The sequence below is a fragment of the Taudactylus pleione genome, unplaced genomic scaffold (assembly GCF_031769625.1).
Source record: "Taudactylus pleione unplaced genomic scaffold, aTauple2 ptg000337l, whole genome shotgun sequence".
NCBI classification, from domain to species: domain Eukaryota; kingdom Metazoa; phylum Chordata; class Amphibia; order Anura; family Myobatrachidae; genus Taudactylus; species Taudactylus pleione.
The window spans coordinates 2,042,252-2,068,048 of NW_028284738.1; the positions used below are offsets into that span (position 1 = coordinate 2,042,252).

Consider the following 25,797-nt stretch of genomic DNA (forward strand, 5'->3'; position numbering starts at 1 on the left):
TGTGTTTGTGAATTGTGTGCGCAGTAGCCGCACGTGCATCAACAAAGTAGTGCCAAGCGTGCGCCTGTGTCATAAGTAAAGGGCCGGCTGGCTTGACCGTTAAAGGGTGCTGTAACCCCCAAAGTACACTCCAGTCCAAACCAAAAAAAAAATTATTTTCTGTGTTTGTGAATTGTGTGCGCAGTAGCCGCACGTGCATCAACAAAGTAGTGCCAAGCGTGCGCCTGTGTCATAAGTAAAGGGCCGGCTGGCTTGACCGTTAAAGGGTGCTGTAACCCCCGAAAGTACACTCCAGTCCAAACCAAAAAAAAAATATTTTCTGTGTTTGTGAATTGTGTGCGCAGTAGCCGCACGTGCATCAACAAAGTAGTGCCAAGCGTGCGCCTGTGTCATAAGTAAAGGGCCGGCTGGCTTGACCGTTAAGGGTGCTGTAACCCCCGAAAGTACACTCCAGTCCAAACCCAAAAAAAATTATTTTCTGTGTTTGTGAATTGTGTGCGCAGTAGCCGCACGTGCATCAACAAAGTAGTGCCAAGAGTGCGCCTGTGTCATAAGTAAAGGGCCGGCTGGCTTGACCGTTAAAGGGTGCTGTAACCCCCAAAGTACACTCCAGTCCAAACCAAAAAAAATTATTTTCTGTGTTTGTGAATTGTGTGCGCAGTAGCCGCACGTGCATCAACAAAGTAGTGCCAAGCGTGCGCCTGTGTCATAAGTAAAGGGCCGGCTGGCTTGACCGTTAAAGGGTGCTGTAACCCACAAAGTACACTCCAGTCCAAACCAAAAAAAAAATTATTTTCTGTGTTTAGCCGCACGTATATATCAAATCGATATAACATAAATGGAGGACCAAACTTTCTCCGATAAAAATAAAATAGAGAAAGATCAAGAACCACTTCCTCCTAGTGCTGAAGCTGCTGCCACTAGTCATGACATAGACGATAACATGCCATCAACGTCGTCTGCCAAGGCCGATGCCCAATGTCATAGTAGAGGGCACATACAATCCCAAATGGCAAAGTTCAGGAAAATGACCTTGAAAAAGACATTTAAATCAGCTGAAGAGAAACGTAAACTTGCCAATATGCCATTTACGACACGGAGTGGCAAGGAACGGCTAAGGTCGATCCCTAGTATGTTCATGACTAGTGGTTCAGCTTCACATGACGATGGAAGCCCTCCTCCCACTAAAAAAATCAAAAGAGTTAAGCTGGCAAAAGCACAGCGAAGAACTGTGCTTTCTAAGAAGATATCACAAATCCCCAAGGAGAGTCCAAGTGTGGTGGTGGTTGCGATGCCTGACCTTCCCAGCACTGGACGGGAAGAGGTGGCTCTTTCCACCATTTGCACGCCCCCTGCAAGTGCTGAAAGGAGCACCCACAGTCCACTTGCTGATATGCAAATTGAAGATGTCACTGTTGAAGTACAACAGGATGAGGATACTGGTGTAGCTGGCGCTGAGGAGGAAGTTGGCGAGGAGGATTCTGATGGTGATGTGGTTTGTTTAAATCAGGCTCCGGGGGAGACAGTTGTTGTCCGTGGGATGAAAAAGCCCATCACGGTCATGCCTGGGCAGAAGACCAAACATTCCACCTCTTTGGTCTGGCAATATTTCTATCCAAATCCGGACAACAACTGTCTTGCCATATGTACCATATGTAAAGGTGAAATAAGTAGGAGTAGGGACGTCAACCACCTAGGAACATCCTCCCTTATACGGCACCTGCAGCGCGTTCATAAAAAGTTACTGTCAAGTTCAGAAACTTTGGCTAAGACCGTAAGCAGTCCAGGGACACCTAAATCCCGTTGTCCTGTTGTATCCAAGCGCCTGCAAACCACACCGTCAACTCCCTCCTCGTCAATTTCCTCCTTAGTCAGGATCGGAAGTAGTCCTGCAGGCCATGTCACTGGCATGACTGACTCTCCTATCCGGGATTCCTCTGGAGGATCCTGCATTGCTACGCCTACTGCTGCCGCTGCTGCTGTTGCTGCTGCTGGGAGTCGTTCATCATCCCAGAGAGGAAGTAGGAACACCACTACTTTTACTAAACAATTCACCCTCCAACAGTCCTTAGCGAGGAGGATGAAGTACAACAGCAGTCATCCTGAAGCAAAACGTATAACTGAGGCCTTGACTGCTATGTTGGTGTTAGACGTGCGTCCGGTATCCGCCATTAGTGCAGTGGGATTTAGACAATTGATGGAGGTAGTGTGTCCCCGGTTCCAAATCCTGTCTAGATTCCACTTCACTAGGCAGGCGATACCGAGACTGTACAGAAACGTCAGAAAAAGTGTCCTCAGTGTCCTGAAAAATGCCGTTGTACACAATGTCCACTTAACCACGGACATGTGGACAAGTGGAACAGGGCAGACTAAGGACTATATGACTGTGACAGCCCACTGGGTAGATGTATCACCTTACGCAGCAACAGCAGCAGCGTCACCAGTAGCAGCATCTCAGAAACGCCAGCTCGTTACAAGGCAGGCTACGCTGTGTATCACCGGTTTCAGTAAGAGGCACACCGCCGACAACCTCTTAGAGAAACTGAGGGAAATCATCGCCCAGTGGCTTACCCCACTTAGACTCTCCTGGGGATTTGTGATATCTGACAACGCCACCAATATTGTGCGGGCATTACATCTGGGCAAATTCCAGCACGTCCCATGTTTTGCTCACACAATAAACTTGGTGGTGCAGAATTTTCTGAAAAGCGACAGGGGCGTGCAGGAGACGCTTTGGGTGTCGAAAAATTTCTGGCCACTTTCGCCATTCAGCGACTGCGTGCCGAAGACTGGAGCGCCAGCAAACACTCTTGAACCTGCCCCGCCATCACCTGAAGCAAGAGGTTGTGACGCGGTGGAACTCAACCCTCTATATGCTTCAGAGGATGGAGGAGCAGCAAAAGGCCATACAAGCCTATACATCCACCTATGACATAGGCAAAGGAGGGGGTATGCACCTGACTCAAGCGCAGTGGAGAATGATTTCCGTGTTGTGCAAGGTTCTCCAGCCCTTCGAACTTGCCACACGTGAAGTCAGTTCAGACACAGCCAGCTTGAGTCAGGTCATTCCCCTCATCAGGCTTTTGCAGAAGCAGCTGGAGAAAGTGAAGGAGGAGCTAAGACGGAGCGATTCCGCTCGGCATGTGGGACTTGTGGATGAAGCCCTTCATTCGCTTTGCCAGGATTCCAGGGTGGTCAATCTGTTGAAATCAGACCACTACATTTTGGCCACCGTGCTTGATCCTAGGTTTAAAGCCTATGTGGTGTCTCTCTTTCCGGCCGACACAAGCCTGCAGAGGTGCAAAGACCTGCTGGTGAACACACTGTCAGCTGAAGCGGAACGTGACGCGTCAACGGCTCCTTCTTCATTTTCTCCCGCAACTGGGGCTGCCAGGAAAAAACTTAGGTATCCTAAGCAACCCGCTGGCGGTGATGCAGGGCAGGCAGGACCAAGTTTGGACATCTGGTCCGGACTGAAGGACCTGGCAACAATTTCTGACATGTCTACTGTCACTGCATATGATACTGTCACCATTGACAGAATGGTGGAGGATTACATCGGTGACAGCATCCAAGTAGGCATGTCAGACAGTTCATACCTGTACTGGCAGGAAAAAGAGGCAATTTGGAGGCCCCTGTACAAGCTGGCTCTATTTTACCTGAGTTGCCCCCCCTCCAGTGTGTACTCCGAAAGAGTGTTTAGTGCAGCCGGGAACCTTGTCAGCGAAAGGTGTAGGAGGTTGCTTCCACAGAATGTGGAGAAGATGATGTTCATCAAAATGAATTATCAGCTCTTCCAGGGAGACCAGCCTCCAGAAGGTACAGAGGGACCTGTGGTGGTGGATTCAAGTGGGGACGAGTTAATACTTTGTGAGGATGAGGATGTACACACTGAAGAGGGTGAGGAATCGGTGGATGAGGAGGATGAGGATGACATCTTGCCTCCGTAGAGCCAGTTTGTGCAGGGACACATTAATTGCCAGCTTGTTTTGTGGGGGCCCAAACGAACCAATCATTTCAGCCACAGTTGTGTGGCAGACCCTGGCGCTGAAATGATTGATTTGTTAAAGTGTGCATGTCCTGTTTATACAACATAAGGGTGGGTGGGAGGGCCCAAGGACAATTCCATCTTGCACTTCTTTTTTTTCTTTGCATTATGTACAGTTTGGGGCCTAGTTTTTCTAACTGCCATCCTGTCTGCCACTGCAGTGTCACTCCTAGATGGGTCACGTGTTTGTGCCGCCCACTCGTGTCGCTTAGCATAGTCATCCAGCTACCTCGGTGCAACCTTTTGGACATGAAAACACTATTGTGAGGTGTTCAGAATAGACTGGAAATGAGTGGAAATTAAGGTTATTGAGGTTAATAATAGCATAGGAGCAGAGAAACCAACAAATTCTGTGATTTTAGCTGTTTTTATGCTTTTTAAAAAAAAAATACAGATCCAAAACACAAAACCCAGAACCCAAAACACGGAAGGGTGGTTTTGGCAAAACCAATCCAGATCCAAAACACGAAGAAAGATCCAAAACCAAAACACAAAACACGAAAAGTGGGCGGTGCACACCCCTAGTTTAAATGCAACCACACTGACCACCAATATGTGCTCCCCACTGCCCACCAATGTGTGCCCCCAGGTAATAAATGCATGACCCAGCCACCGCCCGCCGTATTGAGGCGGGCGGTGGCTGGGTCATGCATTAAGCTTCCACTGCCCACCAATGTATGCCCCCAGGTAATAAATGCATGACCCAGCCACCGCCCGCCGTATTGAGGCGTGCGGTGGCTGGGTCATGCATTAAGCTCCCCCACTGCCCACCAATGTGTGCCCCCAGGTAATAAATGCATGACCCTGCCACCGCCCGCCGTATTGAGGCGGGCGGTGGCTGGGTCATGCATTAAGCTCCCACTGCCCACCAATGTGTGTAATACCTCATATAAATAAATAAATAAACACGTTTTTTACAAAAAAAACACCATACATTACATTTAAAAACACACATTATTTAAAGCTGGGGGTCTGGCCTCCAGATGTTGTGGAACTACAGATCCCAGGATGACCTGCCACCTACCTTTGAAACTGTTTTTAGGGCATCCTGGGACGACAGGCCCAAAGGTGGGAAACCCATACTGTCAAACAAAGAAAAACATTATATTACCAAGCAATAAACACATAACATTCCTGTAAAAGAAAACATGATTAGAATACCATAACAAACCTTTAAAAACCTGTAAAAAAGAAAATATTAAAACATTAAAAATGTGAACTATAACAACATTACATTTAACAAAACTATATACACAAATATTTAAATGTCCTTTTTTTTCTTATTCATAGATAATGTCCATGGATTCAGAACGTGAATTCGTTACAGGATTCATTGAAATCCTGCACTCGAAAGAGTGTCTGTGGAAGATCAGTTCTCGGAAGTACCATAATAAGTCGCAGAAGTTGGCCGCACTCGAGGAACTGTTGGTGTATACAAAAAAATACATATCTGATGCAGACCTGAAAACTGTACGGCAAAAGATACAAAATCTCAGGACAGTATACATCAAAGAAAAAAAGAAGGTGGAGGACTCCAAAAAATCAGGAGCGGCTACAGATGAAATATATACTGCGCTGTGGTACTACCATACGATGTCATTCATCAGTGAACAAGAGCCTCAAAGGGAATCAATCATCTTGATGTCTGAGCGTGAGGGAGATGAGGAGGTTGCAGAAGTCTTGGTAAGTAGTGACATAGTTTAAACCAAAATCCTTAATGTTTTTGTTGTTAAATCCCAAATGTCCAATTTAGTCAGTAGTTCACAGATAGTCCTCCTGCCAAGGTACAGTACCTGGTCCATTGAAATAGGTCATGTACTCCTCCCTCACTTCTTTGGCACGTGTGGTGGATGTTGTTGTAGTTGTTGGTGCAGACACAGATGTCAAATGTTCAATGTCCTCCAGGGGTCCTACATCTTCTGGTCTAGCTGGGACTGGTCCTCGTTGAGTAGATTTTCTTCGCAGAAAGTTGTGCAGCACACAGCACGCCATCACGACCCAGTCTATCTTCACCACATGTAGATTGATGGTGGTGTGGAAAATGCGGAAGTGGTTGCTCATTATTCCAAATGCATTTTCCACAATGCGCCGTGCCCGGGATAGACGGTAGTTGTATATCCTTTTCTCTCTGGTCAGGCCCCTGTGTGCAAATGGCTTCATCATATGTTCATGTAATGCAAAAGCCTCGTCTGCAACGAAAACATAATTTAGGCCGTGCTTTGTCTCGTCCAGTGAGGGCAGGTTGAGGGTTTTGTTGGCGAGTCTCTGGTAGAAAGCCATCTTTTTGAAGGACCCACCATCCGAAGGACGCCTATTCTTGCCGACATCCACAAACAGAAATTCGTAGTTGGCATTCACCACTTCCATGAGAACGATGCTGAAGAATCCTTTGTAGTTGTAGTAATATGATCCGGTGTTGGCAGGTGGGTTGATGCGGATGTGTTTCCCATCGATGGCTCCTCCGCAGTTAGGGAAATTCCAACGTTGTTCAAAATCTTCCGTGATGCTGGTCCAATCCTCCACGGTGTTAGGAAACTGTAAAAATAGTAAAAAAGATGTTAAAACATGACTATAATATTTTTTATATCTTTTTTCCCTATATAGACTCCCACCCAAGACCCTGATTTAGCATCCACACCGGACCTCAGTCTGCTCGGTGGCGACAGTGATCCAGAGAATAGCACACAAGTGGAAAGTCAACTTCCACCTGGACCCTCATCTTCTCAACAACCCCAAAAAAAGAAAAAAAAACAAGGCAGAAAGGAGAATTTGACAGAACGTGAGGACCATTTTTTACAAAACGCAGAACGGCTGCTGCAGAAACCCCCAGATGCAATTGATGATTTCACAGCTCATGTGAACAGCACATTGAGAAATCTGGATGCAGATATCCAAAGAAATTTTTTAAGGTTAAACTACGACCTCTTGAGTCGCTGTATGAGCAAAAATATCTCAAATTCGACATACATTGCAGATCCAATGCTATTTTCCCCTGCCCCAAATAGGTATGTCCGCCCCCCCCTGCCCAGTTAGATATTACTCCCCCACCAAGCACCCCAAGCACCAGCACCACCTTGTATAATGCTCTGCTGGATGCAGCAGATGAGTCGCCCCAATATACAGAGATGTACATTTTTTCTTGATTTTACTATCACCAAATTTTATGAATTCTAATAGGTGCTTGCTGCATGGGATAGGGTGGTGATGACGCCATTTGAACAAGGTCACTACGCATATGGCACAAGTACACATTGCTGGAAACCGGGGCCACAATGTGTACTTGTGCCATGTGTGTATTGGCCTGTTCAAACTGGCGTCTGACCCACCCTATCACATACAGCCGGCTACCTATTGGGATTCATAAAATTTGGTGATAATGTTCTTTTGTAAAGTTGTAATAAAAAAAGTATTTTGCACACAGTTTAGTGCACACTTTCAGTTGCCTGCAGGTCAGTGCACATTGTACTTAATGAAGGCTATTTTTTTCTTTGTTTTATAAAAATATAAAAAATAAAAATTTCTTTACACAAGAAACCAATGTGTGGTGTTTTTTTTTTACTTACCTTGCAATACTGGTACTGTAGCACTTTTACGATGGCTTTGCAGGTCTCCGGAATGATGACGCCCAAGGACTGAGGTGAGATGAGTGTCCCAAACCTTAGGTCTTCCAGTGACCTTCCTGTAGCCAGGTACCTTAGGGTAGCCACCAGTCTGTCTTCAGCAGGGATTGCTCTCCGCCACCTTGTGTCCTGTCTCTGGATGTGAGGGGTCACCAGATGCAGCAATTCTTGGAAGGTGGCGTCATCCATGCGCAGGTAGTTCCGATAGTCCTCCGGGTTGTTCTCCTTGATCTCTATCAGCAGGGACATGTGAGAGCGGGTATCCCTTTGTAACAGCCACTCCTTGGTCCAGCATGCTCTCGTCCTTCTTCGCTGGGCCCTTTTCCTAATCTCCCGGACCCCGGCTTCAGCGACCAACACTTTATACTGATAGGGATGCATCATTACAGAATTCAGGAACAGGATAGAATGCAGGTAGGTAGCACACACTTGCAGGTAGAATAAACCAAGCCAAATACAAAGAGCACAGTAGCAATGTACAGGATTCAGCAGGAATACACCTAGCCTCATCTAGTAGCAGAGCAGAATGTACACAGAGTTTAAAGGGTTCCTGCTTTTTATACTCCCTAGATAGCCCCCTCCCATTGTTATAGCTATTTAAATTTCCCTCCAATAGTCAAGAGCCTGTTTTATTTTTTTTGTTCAACTCACGATTTGTTATGGCCAATCTCACGATGCGTACGATCAGATAGATCATGAGATCGTAAGACAGATTGGGTGTATTTTTTCCAAAATCGTGATCATGACGGCAAGGGAGCTCCGGTGAAGGTTCATGAGAAATTGGCCATAAAATCGTATCGTGAGCACATCGGTATATGTGTGGGCACCTTAAGTGTTCCTCCTTGAACACTACATCAGCCTCTCAGTTCTGCTTCTGATTGCAGCGCTTGCTCAGCTTTACAGACCCGACTGCCCAGCACAGTCCTCCTCCTCTTAGGTACCGCCCTGAAGAAAATGCTGAACTATCCATCTGCCTCCGCACGAGCATTGCTCTGCTCTGTTACCTCAGCTATGCTTTGACCAACTTGCCACTTGCATCAACACCTGACACCACTCAGTGACCTGACACCGCTCAATGTGACCTGACACCGCTCATGTGACCTGACACCACTCATGTGACCTGACACCACTCATGTGACCTGACACCACTCATGTGACCTGACACTGCTCATGTGACCTGACACCACTCATGTGACCTGACACCGGTCATGTGATGTTCTCCTGAGCAGATGCAGAGGCTGCTGAGAATTGTGGTCTGCCTGTATAATGACCTACATGTGCTGTAGCGTGATGCACAGTGTCAGACATAATACCTCGTATAGCGGGGTATTACACATACATTAGTTTTATGTTGTTGAAAATTTCTTTTTTCAGCTCTATATTTTTTTTTTCCCTAAATTCAGTCACAACGCGTTTTGCCTGGCAGGGACATTGCTTCATTTCTTTAGGAAGATTTTCCAGATGAGCTCTGAGTGTCTAATAATTTAGATATGGACCAGTTTTGTTTAAGTACCAGTTAAAGTGACAATTGTTGGAAATAAGCTGAAAGATTGATTTTGTTTCTGCATCAAAACAAGGCTTTGAACAGCAGAAATTCAAATTAAAAAGAAATCAATTGTACTCTGTACAACGATAATTCTGCACAATAGAACGGCTGCGTTTTCTCAGAGAGAAGATATAGTGGCCAGGGTATGATATATTGGGCTTTTCTTCAAGGTACTTCAAGGTGAGAGTGTAGGTGAGTCTGTCCCGGGGAGGGGCTGTGTCCCCCCACCAGCATATACACTTCCCCCATTATAAGTTGTTATCATGATCACTCAAAAAAAACAAATCTTGGCAATTGATTGTTGCTTATGTAACACCCCTTTACTGTGACGTGCAGTGTGAGGGTAAATTGCTGATAAACAAGGCAGAGAACATTCCAACTCTGTCATCTCCAATCAGTGCCTCCACTCGAATCACAGCTTGGCTCTTCAGGGGAGTGTCCTGGATAATGGACATTAGGAAGTGATTCAAGAATCCCCCCTGACTGCTACTAAATCACTTCTGACACCTATATGAACTTCAGAAGCCACCCCGGCACATTTATAGGACAAATGGAGCGTTTTATAGGAGTATATGTGAAAATTTACTTTGTTGATATCTCTTGTTTCTGTCTGCCAGGCCCTGCAGCAGTTGCCCCCATAGATTGCTATGAGGGACGGTATTTACCAAGATCCAGAAAGCAAAACTTTGTGTATCTTGCCTGGAGTGGGCTAACGCCATCTTCAGCTATGGCAGTAAGGGGAAGGTTTTGTGCTTCCCCTCTCGGCACCCATGTTTTTATGCCAAAGATTGAAAGGAGAGTGCTCAAGAGAAGTATTTTGTAATGTGGATATCTAAGGGGCCTACACTTGTACTAAGGTAAATATTGAGGAAAGAGTTCCACAGTTCCACCAATATCTCCGTATTGGACCCCTCTATGTTGCTTAGCGTGGCCATCTGTGATGTTGAGATTTGATATCATAAACCATGCAGCATGTGCCCTGCTCTCTCCCCCTCCTCTGTGGTAGTACCCTTAGTGTCAGCAAGGTAGAGGTCTATTTTTTGGGGTAGAGCTGTGTTGTATGTAAAAAACAATTCTTATTGGTGCAGTTACGGCAAACTATATACAGTCGGGTGCATAAATATTGGGACATTGTCAGAATTTTTCATATTTTGGGCCTCTATTCACCACCACAATGGCTTTGAAATGAAACAAACAAGATGTGCTTTAACTGCAGACTTTCAGATTTAATTTGAGGGTAATTACATCCAAATCAGGTGAACGGTGTAGGAATTACAACGGTTTCTATATGTGCCTCTCTCTTTTGAAGGGGTCAAAAGTAATGGGACAAACTAAACAATCCTAAATGTGACTTTCACTTTTTAATACTTTGTTGCAAATCCTTTGCAGGCAATTACAGCTGAAGTCTGGAACGCATAGACATCACCAGACGCTGGGTTTCATCCCTGGTGATGGTCTGCCAGGCCTCTACTGCAAATGTCTTCAGTTCCTGCTTGTTCTTGGGGCATTTTCCCTTCAGTTTTGTCTTCATCAAGTGAAAAGCATGCTCAATCGGATTCAGGTCAGGGGATTGACTTGGCCATTGCATAACATTCCACTTTTTAGCCTTAAAAAACTCTTTGGTTGCTTTTGCAGTATGCTTCGGGTCATTGTCCAACTGCACTGTGAAGCGCCGTCCAATGAGTTCTGAAGCATTTGACTGAATATGAGCATATAATATTGCCCGAAACACTTCAGAATTCATTCTGTTGCTTTTGTCAGCAGTCACATCATCAATAAATACAAGGGAACCAGTTCCATCGGCAGCCATACATGCCCACGCCATGACACTACCACCACCATGCTTCACTGATGAGGTGGTATGTTTTGGATCATGAGCAGTTCCTTTGCTTCTCCATACTCTTCTCTTCCCATCACTCTGGTACAAGTTGATCTTTGTCTCATCTGTCCATAGGATGTTGTTCCAGAACTGTAATGGCTTTTTAGATGTTGTTTGGCAAACTCTAATCTAGTCTTCCTGTTTTTGTGGCTCACCAATGGTTTGCATCTTATGGTGAACCCTCTATATTCACTCTTGTGAAGTCTTCTCTTGATTGTTAACTTTGACACATATACACCTACCTCCTGGAGAGTGTTCTTGATTTGACCAACTGTTGTGAAGGGGTTTTTCTTCACCAGGAAAATAATTCTTCTGTCATCCACCACAGTTGTTTTCCGTGGTCTTCCGGGTCTTTTGGTGTTGCTGAGCTCTCCGGTGCGTTCTTTCTTTTTAAGAATGTACCAAACAGTTGATTTGGCCACACCTAATGTTTTTGCTATCTCTCTGATGGGTTTGTTTTGATTTTTCAGCCTAATGATGGCTTGCTTCACTGATAGTGACAGCTCTTTGGATCTCATATTGAGAGTTGACAGCAACTGATTCCAAATGCAAATGTCACACCTAGAATCAACTCCAGACCTTTTACCTGCTTAATTGATAATTAAATAATGAGGGAATAGCCCACACCTGTCCATGAGATAGCTTTTGAGTAGATAGTCCCATTACTTTTGGCCCCTTAAAAAGTGGGAGGCACATATAGAAACCGTTGTAATTCCTACACCGTTCACCTGATTTGGATGTAATTACCCTCAAATTAAATCTGAAAGTCTGCAGTTAAAGCGCATCTTGTTTGTTTCATTTCAAAGCCATTGTGGTGGTGAATAGAGGCCAAAATATGAAAATTCGGACAATGTCCCAATATTTATGCACCTGACTGTATTTGAGTACATAGAGCCCTATAAGAATATTGTATAAGACTGTAATGCACCCCAGCTGTAATCATCACAGTCAGGGTTGGACTGGCCCATAGGGGTACAGGGGAAATCCCTGTTGGGCCCCACTACCTGTGGGCCCACCCCTTCTTTTAGGTGTCAGGTTCCAGACCTCAAATTATAGTTTGATACTCTATTAAATGGACAATTATCTGGTGGTGCAGGACCACTGATCAACATGGTGCCTTAGTTCCCTTCTATAGAAACTGCACCAATATTTTCCGGATGACCACACCCCTTAAGCACGGGCCTCTACCACTGTCCCCTCCCACTGGGCCCTTCATGCCCCAATTGGAAACTGATCACAGTTGTGGCAGAGTATCGCCTTAGTGCCCACCGAATTGTGCTGCCCCAACTCATTGCTTCTTACCTTAGCAGGTGGAGACAGCATCATTTGTCCACCAAACTGGGTGCATCACACTGGGCTGTGACATCATAGCCGAGTGCTACATTCCCAGCATAACACTGATTCTGAGGAGCAGAGTAAGATTCTGTTGGATGCTTCTCCTTCATATTTCAAGCCAACACTCTGCATGGGGCATTACATCACTCATTCAGTACTTTAGGTGCACCCTAAACATTGGCACCCTAGGAAACCACCTTTGTTCCCGTAATAGATGCACCCAGATCTATAGCAGTACACAAGGTTGCCCTGGGTTGGTATCTCTTCACACAGTTCATGTGATGTCATAATGTCACAGTACAACACCCAGACACCTCACAATTTGCAAAGCGACCATGCAGCCCCTTTGGCCTGGCACCCTGAGTGACAGCACCAGTTTCACTTCCCTCATTATGGTCATTGTTAATGCTTCAACACTGATTCTCAGAGCCCCCTAAACCCTTGTCACAAAGTCACCCCCTCTAGGAATTGAAGCACTTTCCAGAGTGTCCTCAGGAAGCTCCAGGCATCAAGGAGTGTCCCTTGGATGCTCCTACTGGCTGCAGGATGCCGATCCATGTACCCTGCCACCTGCAGGTGCTATGGGGCAGTGATGATCCCACCCCCAGGTCCCTATGCATTCTGCGATGCACAACTAGCACACCTTTAGTTACAGCTCTGTTGATTTTCTGTAGGACTGCTATATATATTGTAACACGGGGTATAGAAATGAGGACTCCAGACAGACAAGTACTTGATAAAGCAGCAGACACTTTAATGGCAGCAGACACTGCACTTTAGCATACGCAAGCATAATATGAATAAACAAATAAAGCAAATGTCCCAGCACTCCTCATGCTTAGCAGTTAGCAGTGGGTTGCAGCCACAATTGGCCATGCTCTCCCAGCATAGCCCTTTCCCTGGTACTACAACACTATGTCCTACCACCTGGCTGCTAGTCAGCATCAGAGTAAAGAGCATCAGGTGTATGAGAGTTTTAAACCTTTTCTGTGCTGCTGACTTCCTGCTGGCTCTGGGCGACCTGGAAAGCCCAGAGGGCCTGATTCAGAGCTGGATGCTCTTTTAGAGCGCTCGCTCTGAATCAGTGCCCTCCTCTTTTTTAGAGCGGCCTCCTGGCCGCTCGAATAGCTGTGGGTTACCACCCACAGCTATAGCGAGCGGCCAAAAAGATGGTTGCAATGGTCAAGACCATCGCCACCATCGGGCTTGTGACGAGACCCTTGTGGTAGGGTCTCATCTGCCGCAAGCCCTGGAGTGCTTTTGGCTCTATCAGAGCCAAAAGCACTCTCACTGACATCACTAGTGATGTCAGTGGGGCCGGCCCCAGATGGTAGGCGTTCCCATGGGAATGCCTCCGTCTGGGCAGCCACGCCCCCAGCACACCCACCAAAAGGGGCGTGCTGTCACTCACCATCGACAGCACGCCCCCTTTGTAGCGAGACCCATAGCGACGGCTTGCCCATCACTATGCGGGTCTCGCGCATGCGCACGACGGAGCCGGCTCCCTCGTGCGCATGCGCACTTGGCCAACATCAACCCGCTTGCGAGGTGTCAGCGCTCGCAAATGTGTCTGAATCAGGCCCAGAGAGAGACAACCCCTTTCACCAATATATATATATATAAATTAGCACATGCTCGGCACTCCTCCTCTGGGAACAGATATGTTGGGTGCCCTCCACGGTGAACAAATGCAGCAAATGCGGATGGTGGCAGCACTCCAAATAAGTAGTCAACAACATACAGTTCAAAGGACTTCTACGGTAAATACTTCAATGTTTCAGTCGCTATGGACTTTCATCTGGAAGAAAAGGTTTTCTACCTGACGAAAGTCCATAGGGACTGAAACGTTGAAGTAAATAGAGATCCTTTGACCCGTATGTTGTTGACTACTTATTTGGAGTGCTGCTGTCATCCGTATATATATATATCTATATATATATATATATATATATATATATACTGTGTATATATATATATATATATATATATATATATATATATATTAGTGTAGTATAATGGGACAAATCCCACCAACATGATAGAACAAATCAGATCACATGACTGTGCATTATTTTCCGACTGAACTCCTCACACACACCTGATCTACTTCCTACTGTTTTCACAACATCATCACAAAGCCACAGCTGTATCACTCCACAAGTATAAACAATAACATCTCTCACAGAGACACTGCTCACAGATACACATTTCTAACAGAATTTTTTAAAAAAAAACTTGCTACATAACTCAAAGGACCTGACATGAATCTTCACCAAAGATTTATTGCTACAATGATGAACTATTCAAAGAACTTGAACAGGACTTACCTGAGCAGCTACTTCAGAATCCAGCACAGCACACAGTGAGCAGATATCACAGCCCTGACACTGAGGCAGCATTAAGTACTTCCTGCCAGTGTAATTCACTGTTTTATTTCCAAAATGAGCTACTCTTACAGTGACAGTAGTCATTAGTGTTCAACTGTTTAATCAGCCTATTCTGAGTGTTCAACTATTTTATTCACTTACACTGTTATCCAGTTACATGTTTATTCATTAAAAATAATTCAGATTATACAGCCTATTCTCAGCCATTTGTATCTCCCATTCTGTACCTATGTCACCCTACATCATCTCCACATAGAATTATTTTGTCACAACAGGGACCAGTTTATAAGATAGATATAGCACTCTTGTGTGTGCGGTCGTACTCTGATATATGCACTCCTTGAGTGGTTGAACACATACCAAGGCATGCGTATATTATAAGGCCGGGATGTACTAAAGCTGAAAATGCGGTAAAACCTCAAAAATGGGGGTTTTACAGCATTTTCCATATGTTCTAAGCAGCTTCGTCCCAGTGGGTAACGCTACTTTCAGCTGGCTAGACTCAATAGAAGCCTAATTACTTCTTACTGGGATGCTTACACTGAAAGAGAACCGATCGAATCCCTGCCATCACCCCCCACGGCGGGCGTCCTTCTGCACAAGCACAGAACGATGCCAGAGAGACTTCTGGGTGTTAAGCCCGGAAGCCCCTCTGTGCGGGGGCATCGCAAAGGACAGCTCTATCAATAGAGCTGTAGTTTGTGATGTAAATCGTATTTCTAGATACATACCGCGGTTATCAATCGTGGTATGTATCCGAAGAGAGGCAGGATGTATCGCATTGCGGATGTGATACTTAGTACATCCCGCCCCATACCATCCCTGCTTCTCAGGGCCGTAGCTAGGGTAGTGCAGCCGGTGCCATGGCACAGGGCACCACAGGTCAGGGGGCGCTGTTTGGGTCAGTCAAATTTGTATTTATTATCATTCTTGCTTGTAGATTCCTCTTATTTCATCCCCAGCATCTCCTGGCCTCCCCTATCTCTTCCCTGGCCCTTTCCCATGAGGCTATGGCCCTCTCTCAGGTGCACTATATTATGTCCCTATTTATCCCCAGCATCTCCTGGCCTCCCCTATCTCTTCCCTGGCCCTTCCCCATGAGACCATGGCCCTTTTTTGGGTGCATCATGTCCCTTTGAAAAATGAGGGGGTGCCAATGCTCTTTCTGGCACAGGGCACCAAAAAGTCTAGTAACAGCTCTACTGCTTCTTCTCACCTAATCTATCCATCTCCTTTTTTTCTCTTTAAGCAAGAAAATAAATATTTTTTTTGTCTGCTCTACTAAACTGTCTCCAGCTAAATCACTATACAGGAGTTTAACTAATTTTGTTGGATATTTTGCACCCACAGTACAACAATCCCATCCAGTAAATACGGCAAATGCAATTTCCTCCTATAAGCGAGCTTGCTAATAACATCCATAAATCTATATCTATAAGTTCCCATTACTCTGACAGAACTGGGGATATTCTACTCTGCTTTAATATTTGCTGTGCAGTCGGGATGCAAGCCATTGTTCTCTGGCTCTGACTCAGTAGTGAACACAATTGCGATTACGGACACATGGAGCGTTTGTTTGGCATTTCGCATGCATATAAGCCGCACTGCACGTGTGCAGCGATCGCATTATGAGTACGAGCGCACAAAGCAATCCATCGCAAAGTGAGTGACAGGCTGTTAACGTTTGGGGGTGGTGATTGGGGGGTTGTCAGAAAAAACGCAGATGTGTCTGTATTTTTGAGTGCTGTTTTTTGGGCGTGCATAAATTAGCCACAGTGATTGCCCCGTAGCATGGGAGCTCTCTACGTGCGAGGAGACTGGCAGTGTCTGCGGCTGGTCAGAGCTGGTGTAAATACTGCATGACCGGCCGATGTGCATCGATGGTACCGATGTTTACACAGAAGAGCGACATCGGACAGATATGAGAAGGCAGCAGTGGGCGTCTTTATGCCGGCTGTGCTTTGGCAAACATTAGCATATTTCTGCAGCTGCATTCTAGACTTGATTCAGACCCGCTCACTAGGATGCGTTCGCATCAGGCGATTGTTTGCATTCTACGTATGCATATACGCATCGCAATGTGTGTGCACAAACCAGTGCGAGCGATCGGGAAGCGTATGCTCGCTGTGCATAGACAGTCCGGCTGAATGAGTGACAGGAGAAGCCATTTGTGGGTGGTAACATGGGCTGGCCGCTTGAAACGGGGGAGTGGAGGTGCGAATGCAGGCGTGCCTGAGCATCTTAACGCCGTTTCAGAGGCGTGCATAATTAAGGCTCAGCATCATGTCATTTGGCTGTACTTTACACTGAACCGCTCGCAGTGCTTGCGGTAAGGTATGGTCAACCACAAGTGCTGCATATGCATCCGATGGTACTTGATGTTACCGATGGTTGCATACACATCCTGGAGATGAAGTGCGAAAGTGGGCGTCTTCAGACAGGCTGGTGAGCCTCTGAATACACAAAGCGATCGCACGCCAAGACATAGTGGGCATGCTAATGCCTTGCCGTGCGATTGCCTGCCTTGCCGAATTTGCCAACGCATCTAGCGAGCGTATTCATCTAGTGAGCAGGTCTGAATCAAGTCCTCTGTGCGAAATCGCAGCTTCTGTACCAGGCCCTCTGTTACAATATGTGTCTTAAAAAGACAAGGGGCCTGATTCAGAGCCGCTCGTAAGCGGCCGCTCGTTCGTTCCGAGCGATGTTTGCCCAACTGCGCATGCATACGGATCATAATACGCATGCGCGAACCAGTCAGTGCAGCCGAAAATCGTTTGTTCGCTAAATAGCGAATGCCTGCTATTTTGAGTGGCTGGAGGAGGCATATGTGGGTGGTAACAGGGGAAGGTGCTTGAAAACGGGGAGTGGAGATCCGAACGCAGGCGTGCTTAAAGGTCAAAACGGGCGTTTTATTGGTGTGCATAATTAAAACAGCAGCGTCATTGACCACGTGACTGGGTTATTTTATAGTCAGAACTGCTCGCAAGATTGTGGTAGGAAAAACCAACCACAAGAATAGCGAACAGTTCATACGCTGGTCGATGTATTCGATTAATCTAATAAATAGCGGACATGACATAGGATGCGAGCGGCCAGGGGGCGTAGTTATCCAAAAACGACCGCAAGTTTTGTTCGCTCGTTCAGACATAGAGGCTTGAACAGACCGCAAAGAGCGAACGGTTCATTTGAATAGCCACCCCTTTTTTCTGAACGAACGACCGCAAATAGTGTCCGGCTCTGAATCAGGCCCAAACTTTCTGGTCACCATTGTCAGATTAATCACTGGGAAACCCCAATTCAAATTGCACCGAACACTTACCCCTATACCCTCCCAGTCCCCCATCTCAGTTCGTTAACATGTGAGTACCATATATATTCTTGCTATACTCATACAATACCTTCAGAAAATCGTCTGTCCTTCATCTGACCTGCCATCTGCCATGTGAAGTCTCTCCGGGCTGAGTCTGATACCCCTTACCGCCGCTCGGGTTATTATAGCTGTTCTCTCCTCTCTGAATTGCAGAACACACACACAGACCAAAGGAAAACAAATCAGGAGAATGGAATAAAAACAATTTCTTGTAACGCTGGTGTGACAAATGCTGGCACCTGCGACAACAACGGAGCAGAACTCTTGTATCATCAAACATTGCCGAAGAGATGTCCCAACGCTGCGTGTTGTCAGGTGCCGGGAGAGTAACAGGGAAAGATCTAGAGTGTGATACAGTATCGGTGTCTGCTCTTCATACAAATCACAGATAATGTTTTATCAGCAAATATGTCTCAATGCTCAGAGAAAGACAGGGAGTCCGCAGCTGAGTATTACTTACAACTTAATCCATTATCATAAATATCCTCAGAGTCACTTCCATTGCTATCCTTTATTTTGGTGCTGAAGAAAACAATGTTTCTAATTTCCAGTTCTGTTATAAAGAGAAGACTTTTATTTACTGTATAACAGTCTCATGTCCCAAACAGTCCCGCTTTTCTGCTGGAAGTCGGGATCAGCTTGTTGTCATCTCCTCTGAAATATGAATGCTAAGAAATAGGACGTCTGCTCTAAATTGGCTGATGACCTGGCCGCTGCCGATATTTGCCAGATATTTGTGGATTACTGAGGCTCCGCGGTTAAATATGTAACCTTGAAAGCAATTGTCAGTCTGCAACTACTAATTCTGTGGTTAGACAAGTTGCTGAGGAATGTAAGAGCCGTATTCACAATGTATCCATGACGTGGCAGCAACAGCACCGTCTGAGTGTTCCAACGGCAGATTTACTGTAGGACAGGAGCCAAGTGTCAAGAGCCACACTACAAAGTCTTGTACGCCACATCAGTATTTGATTTAGACCCTATTAGGCAGTCCCAGGAGTTTTCTCCCCCTGGGACTGCCAATCTGGACTGCCATTAGCAGAAAGCGCTTCCAACTCTAAGACGCTTCTGCATTTAGTACTACCTGGCTTCTAGGGACCACAGCCAATGCAGACCTTAGACAGGGACGCAACTAGGGGAGGGGCAAATTTTGAAGGGGTGCCGCAGAATTTGAGAGGGTGCCGCAGGGCTGGCTCCAGATACAGAATTAGCGTCAACACAGCTGATGCTTTGCACCGGGGCCCACCGCAATGAAGGGGCCCGCAGACAGCAGCAATAACAGGAGGCGAGCCAGGTACTCTAATGAGTCAGACTGACTCATTATAATACGTTAGAGGCTGCCGCAGGAGAAGATAGGAGGTGGTCCGGCTGAGGAGAGAGGAGGAGTTCCCTCCCCTCATCACATCACACCCCCACACCTCTTCTCTGAGGTAATCCAACTCAGTCTGTACTCACTTCCTGTTGTTGCGCAACTGGGAATCTAAAAACCCCGGTGTGGGGTTCTGGCATGATAGCCAGAGGTGAAGAGCCTCCCTGGTCCCTGCCTGTTGGCCAAGGCCAGCCCTGCCCTGCCCAGCACTGCAGATCACAGCCCAGTCCAGTCCAGCCCTGCACTGCAGATCACAGCCCAGTCCAGCCCAGCCCAGCCCAGCCCTGCACTGCAGATCACAGCCCAGTCCAGCCCAGCCCAGTCCTGCACTGCAGATAACAGCCCAGCCCAGCCCTGCACTGCAGATCACAGCCCAGTCCAGCCCAGCCCTGCACTGCAGATCACAGCCCAGCCCTGCCCTGCACTACAGATCACAGCCCAGTCCAGCCCAGCCCTGCACTACAGATAACAGCCCAGCCAAGCCCTGCACTGCAGATAACAGCCCAGCCCAGCCCTGCACTGCAGATCACAGCCCAGCCCTGCCCTGCATTGCAGATCACAGCCCAGCCCAGCCCTGCACTGCAGATCACAGCCCAGTCCAGCCCAGCCCTGCACTACAGATAACAGCCCAGCCAAGCCCTGCACTGCAGATAACAGCCCAGCCCAGGCCTGCACTGCAGATAACAGCCCAGTCCAGCCCAGCCCAGCCCTGCACTGCAGATCACAGCCCAGTCCAGCCCAGCCCTGCACTGCAGAGCACAGCCCAGTCCAGCCCAGCACTGTACAGTATATATATATATATATATATATATGTGTATATATATATATATATATATAGACCAATGAAAGATTAATCAGCGCCTCCTGGATATAGTCTATACACAGATAGAACAGACCTAATAAATAACACTATCCCCTTTGGTACTGGGTGTCAGCTATAAGCAAGAAATATGGGCATAGCAGTGGTGTGCTGCTATTGCATAGAAAGATATTGAACAGTGAGCTTGATACACAGCGACAATAGTGCTAATTTGATAAATAAATAAAAAATGTGCTAGGTCTATAAAGTGTCAGTGTAAAATGAATAAAATAGAATTAATAATGTGTATAAAGTGTCTGTGCAAAATTAGTTCTCCTAAAAATAACTCCTAAACTTAATTTAAAAGTGAATATTCCATTCAAGGATCAAATATAATTAATAACACACCCAATAATGATCCTTAAAACATAATAGTGAAAAGTGACTGTGCAATAATAAAGTGCTTATTAGATCTCAATATATCAATGGCTTATGAGATCAAAAATAATTATATATGAAGCGAACATTCAGTATAAAAAGGGGGGTACAAAATTTATTGAACTAAAAAACACACATAGAGAACACAAGGGATGACGGACAAGGTCAATAATAAATTCATACATATAGTCTCCTAAAAATTCAAAGAGAAATTTTTTTAAATAATTTTTTAAAAAGCAATAAATAAGTTTTTTTGCAAAGGCAAATTTAAAGGAAAATAAGTAAGAATAAAGTGCCAAATGCTTATCTTATTTAAAATTTCCCGGCAAGTTCATGTAGGGCAGGAAGGGAGCTCCCCAACGCGTTTCGTCCTTTGCTTAGACTTCTTCAAGGGTAATGTGGCTCCATACAGGTTTTTAGAGCTATATATACCTCACTAATGAGGATTAATTATCAGCAATCTGGGATCTCACTTCCTGTGGTTCGTTTACCCCAGTAACTACTAATTCATATATATGCACATAAAAACGAAATTCTTAGACATAAATTTAAATATAATTATCATTAGATGTTAAATTTTAGGTTTAGCTAAAAACCTTATATTAAATAACGTTATTTCTAAGACTTCCGCCCTTAGTTCATGTTAGTGCAAACGATTCTCCATAAGACTACTTCCGCTATCTCCTCAAATAGCATCACTTCCAGATCGTGCTTCCTCTAGCGTCTGTAATCCACGTGGTCCTCCAATCGGCACTCCTACCGGTTCATCTACCAAGTTCGTCATCTCCCCAACTCCGTACACAGCGCTTCCACCCGCTCTCACAGTGTGACCAACCGTGTCACATCGCCAGACATTTCCGGGACTCCTCACTCGTCACTTCCGTCAGTTCACGCCTCTCTGGCCATAGCGAGATGTTGTCACTCTCCTGGTGGGCGCCATTTTTTAGGTTATCCACGTCATATCTCTCCTTATCATCCCCATAACCATAACGGAATCGTGTCACATTCCTGGTGGGCGCCATTTTGATGGTTATCTAAAAATAAAACTGAGAGATATTTGCAACTGTGCATACTTTTTCTTTTTAAAACATATAATGTTGATAATTAAACATAAAGGAATCCAATTCTTATAGTATCTATCGATTTGAAAAACAACCAATATCGCATATCCCTACCTCCAATATATACAGTCAATATAAGACGAATTATATAGAAAATCAAACTATATATTAATAATGAAAATAATGGGGGATGCCTCAGTTTTGAAGTGCCTTCACACCTTATGTTAAATTCATATCTCAAACCTCCAGATAGCTGGGTATCTTAAATATCTGTCTATAGGGTTGTATAAAACAGAGGAATAATTATTTATAGATGTTTTGCTCTTTTACATATAAGTCCTTAGTATTTTGTCCTTTTGATTATACGTAAATCATAACTCATTATTTCTCAATCAAAAAATCTTTTAGAAATAAATGTGTATATAATGTATCCATAAATGCCGCAAATTTCGCAAAAACATAGACATAAAAAGTTTATTGTGAGAATTCTGTTCCTTCTAAATATAAAGTAGCCAAAAGTTCTTTTTTTGGGGAGATCCTGGTGTTTCAATGATTTCTTCTTAATAAAGGTAGATAACAATGTAGTCACTTCTTTGATTCTCCTTGGTATAGAAGCCAAGTCATATCTCGTAACCCAATATGGTTTACTACAGCACTTAGACTTCCTAGGAGGTCACCCATCCAAGTACTATCCAAGCCCGACCACTCTTAGCTTCCAAGATCAGACGAGCTTGGGTGTTAGGAAGTCGGTATGGCTGTAGACAACAGATGGGTAAGGACGAAATTGGTACTTGGACATAGCCTTTAGGATTTTTTCTCTCCTTCTTCAAAAGGATAGCAACACATTAATGAATCAATCCATCCATTATAAAAGAGGAGTGAGTCATTTCTTCTGATGTTAAGATGTTCTTAGTAGTGGATTATTCTTTTTTCTTTTTGGTAAATATGCCAGTATCTCCGTATACCTCCAAGAAGATTCAACTACAGCACCTGGACTTCCTAGGAGGTCTCCCATCCAAGTACTATCCAGGCCCAACCACACTTAGCTTCCAAGATCAGACGAGATTGGGCGTTAGGAGGAAGGTATGGCTGCAGATATCTGTTGGGTGTGTTATTAATTATATTTGATCCTTGAATGGAATATTCACTTTTAAATTAAGTTTAGGAATTATTTTTAGGAGAACTAATTTTGCACAGACACTTTATACACATTACTTATTCTATTTTATTCATTTTACACTGACACTTTATAGACCTAGCACATTTTTTATTTATTTATCAAATTAGCACTATTGTCGCTGTGTATCAAGCTCACTGTTCAATATATATATATATATATATATATATATATATATGTACATATGAATATATGTAGGAATTTTTATTCAATAGATATATTAGGGATATGTGCTAACCCCTGTGATTTGGTTTTTGATCTGTATCTCCTTCAAGGTTTTGGATCTGGATTTGGTTTCACAAAACCACCCTTGCAAGTTTTGGTTTTGAATCTGTAAAATTACATAATTTGGGCCTGTTTTTGTTCCTACAGTATTATTAACCTCAATAACATTTATTTCTAGTCATTTCCAGTCAATTTTGACCACCTCACAACTCACAATATTGATTTCATCCAGTTTAGGCCAAAAGGTTGCATTGAGCTGAGCTAAGCTAAGCGACAGCAGTTTAATAAACTATAAAATTAAAATATAAGGGAGCAATGCCCCAAACAGCACATAATGCAAAGAAAAGAGGTTCAAGATGGAGTTGTCCTTGGGCCCTTCCACCCACCCTATGTTGTAAATAGTAAACAGGACATGCACAGTTTAACAAACCAATAACTTCAGCTACAGGGACTGCCAATTGTCCCTGTAGCGATTTTCTTGTTTGGGCCCCCACAAAACAAGCTACCAACTGGCAGCTGACAGTGCTGGCAATGATCGCTCCGTGCACAAACTGGCTGCAAGATGTTGTCGCCTTCATCATCCGATTCCTCACCTTCATCATCTTCACACAATATTAATTTGTCGCCGCTGGAATCCACCATTACAGCCTCAGGCGCCTCTGTCATTTTTGGATGTAATTGGCGGTAAAGGTTTTCCTCGTGAAATTTGTAGTTCATTTTGATGAACATCATCTTTTACACATTTTGAGGAAGTAGCCTCCTACGCTGATCGCTGACAAGGTTCCCGGCTGTGCTGAAAACTCATTCTGAGTACAGACTGGAGGGTGGGCAACTCAGGTAAAGCAAAGCCAGTTTGTGCAATTGCCTCCAAATAGCCTTTTTTCCTGCCAGTAGTGAAATGGACTGTCTGACATACCTATTTGGACACTATCATTTAAAATAGTTCTCAACCATTCTTTGACCATATGAAATGGAGTCATGGTAGAGGTCTCATTCATTGTAGCCAATTCTTTTAGACCCGACCAGATGTAAAAACTTGAATAATGATATAACGGGGTCGGCCTGCGCACTAAGATAACTAAACACAGGGTGAGCTGCTAACAACTGACAGGTACCCCTACCTGCAAAGTAAATATATCAAAAGAGGGTGTTGCAGCGCTGCACCTTGATGCAAAATGATATAATACTAACTATCAGTCTTAATCATACAAAACAAATGGTATATATGTCAGAATAGAACAACTGCAAGTAGCTGGTGACAAGTGTAAATGCCTGTGTTCGGGCTTAATGGGTATTATAAATAATCATGGAAGTGGATAACATAACCTGAAAGATGGCTAATAGCATAAAGTTTATAAAACAGTGGGAAATAAAATTAAGTTAATTTATTCAGTATGCGCTAAACCAGAGTAAGCCAGAAAAGATGCACTTGTAGGATAATCAATTTGTCAATAGATGTATCTCAGATTGGTGAATGATGCATCCATTAGGAATGAAAAAAGTAAAAAACAGGGGGAATGTGTCCATAAGCGGCGTCCCGCTAAGGTAATGTCTAGTTGGGATGGATGAAACAGATGCCCGGGGTGGTCTTCTTTGGGACAAAGAGTACGGTCGCTGTTTATGGGGAGAGGTTGCCTGGCTCCAGCACGTGAATATCATGCGGCGCAGGTGCCGAATGGTGCCTGAATGAACAGGCTACCTCCGGAAAGCCGCACCGCACACTGGTAAGTGCTGTAGTCTGCGGGGGGGACGGCATGGATGCAGCGCTAATGAAAGCAGTGCACCGGGCGTACTCCACCGCAGATGGGGGACTTACCTCTCTACCCACGCGGGCACCGCTCCTGTCCTGCCGGCTCGTTTCCACTTGGTGGAGTACAAATCTCTATTTACAGCTCATCCCTAAAGAGACCCCAGATCAGCATGCAGGAACTAGGAACTATTATCAAGTTTCCCCGCTAAACGGCAGGACGCTATTATTTGGAACCCTCAAGTCACGTGACCAACCCCGGAAGCAAGCCTCACCACCAAGTGGAAACGAGCCGGCAGGACAGCTACTTGTGGTTGTTCTATTCTGACATATATACCATTTGTTTTGTATGATTAAGACTGATAGTTAGTATTATATCATTTTGCATCAAGGTGCAGCGCTGCAACACCCTCTTTTGATAGATGTAAAAACTTGATTGTGTAGACTCATCTGCATCACCAGTGGGTCTTTTTTGGGAAAGATTCAAAATTTCACTTGCCAGAGAAACTGAAGGAGGAGCCATCGCTGCATCACGTGTTGCTTGAGCTGACAATTTCCTTATCAACATCTCTTTGCATCAAAGTTTCTGAAGTTTGCAAACACTTTTGATGGATGCGCTGTAGATGACATAACAGGGAAGAGGTTCGTAGATGGTTAGGGTCCCTACCTTTACTTACACTGGCATGACAACGAGTACAGATGGCTTGACAATTGTTGTCCGGATTTGGGTAAAAATGATTCCACACATAAGAAGATTTTGTTGTTTTACACCCAGGCATGTCAATGGGCTTGTCCT

At 44.9% G+C, this 25,797-nt stretch overlaps 2 pseudogenes; both read right to left on the reverse strand.

Moving 5' to 3' along the window:
- Positions 1-22,496: 22,496 nt before the first annotated feature.
- On the reverse strand, positions 22,497-22,615 carry LOC148508852 (5S ribosomal RNA; annotated as a pseudogene).
- Positions 22,616-22,830: 215 nt separating this feature from the next.
- On the reverse strand, positions 22,831-22,949 carry LOC148508853 (5S ribosomal RNA; annotated as a pseudogene).
- Between the last annotated feature and the right edge of the window lie 2,848 nt (positions 22,950-25,797).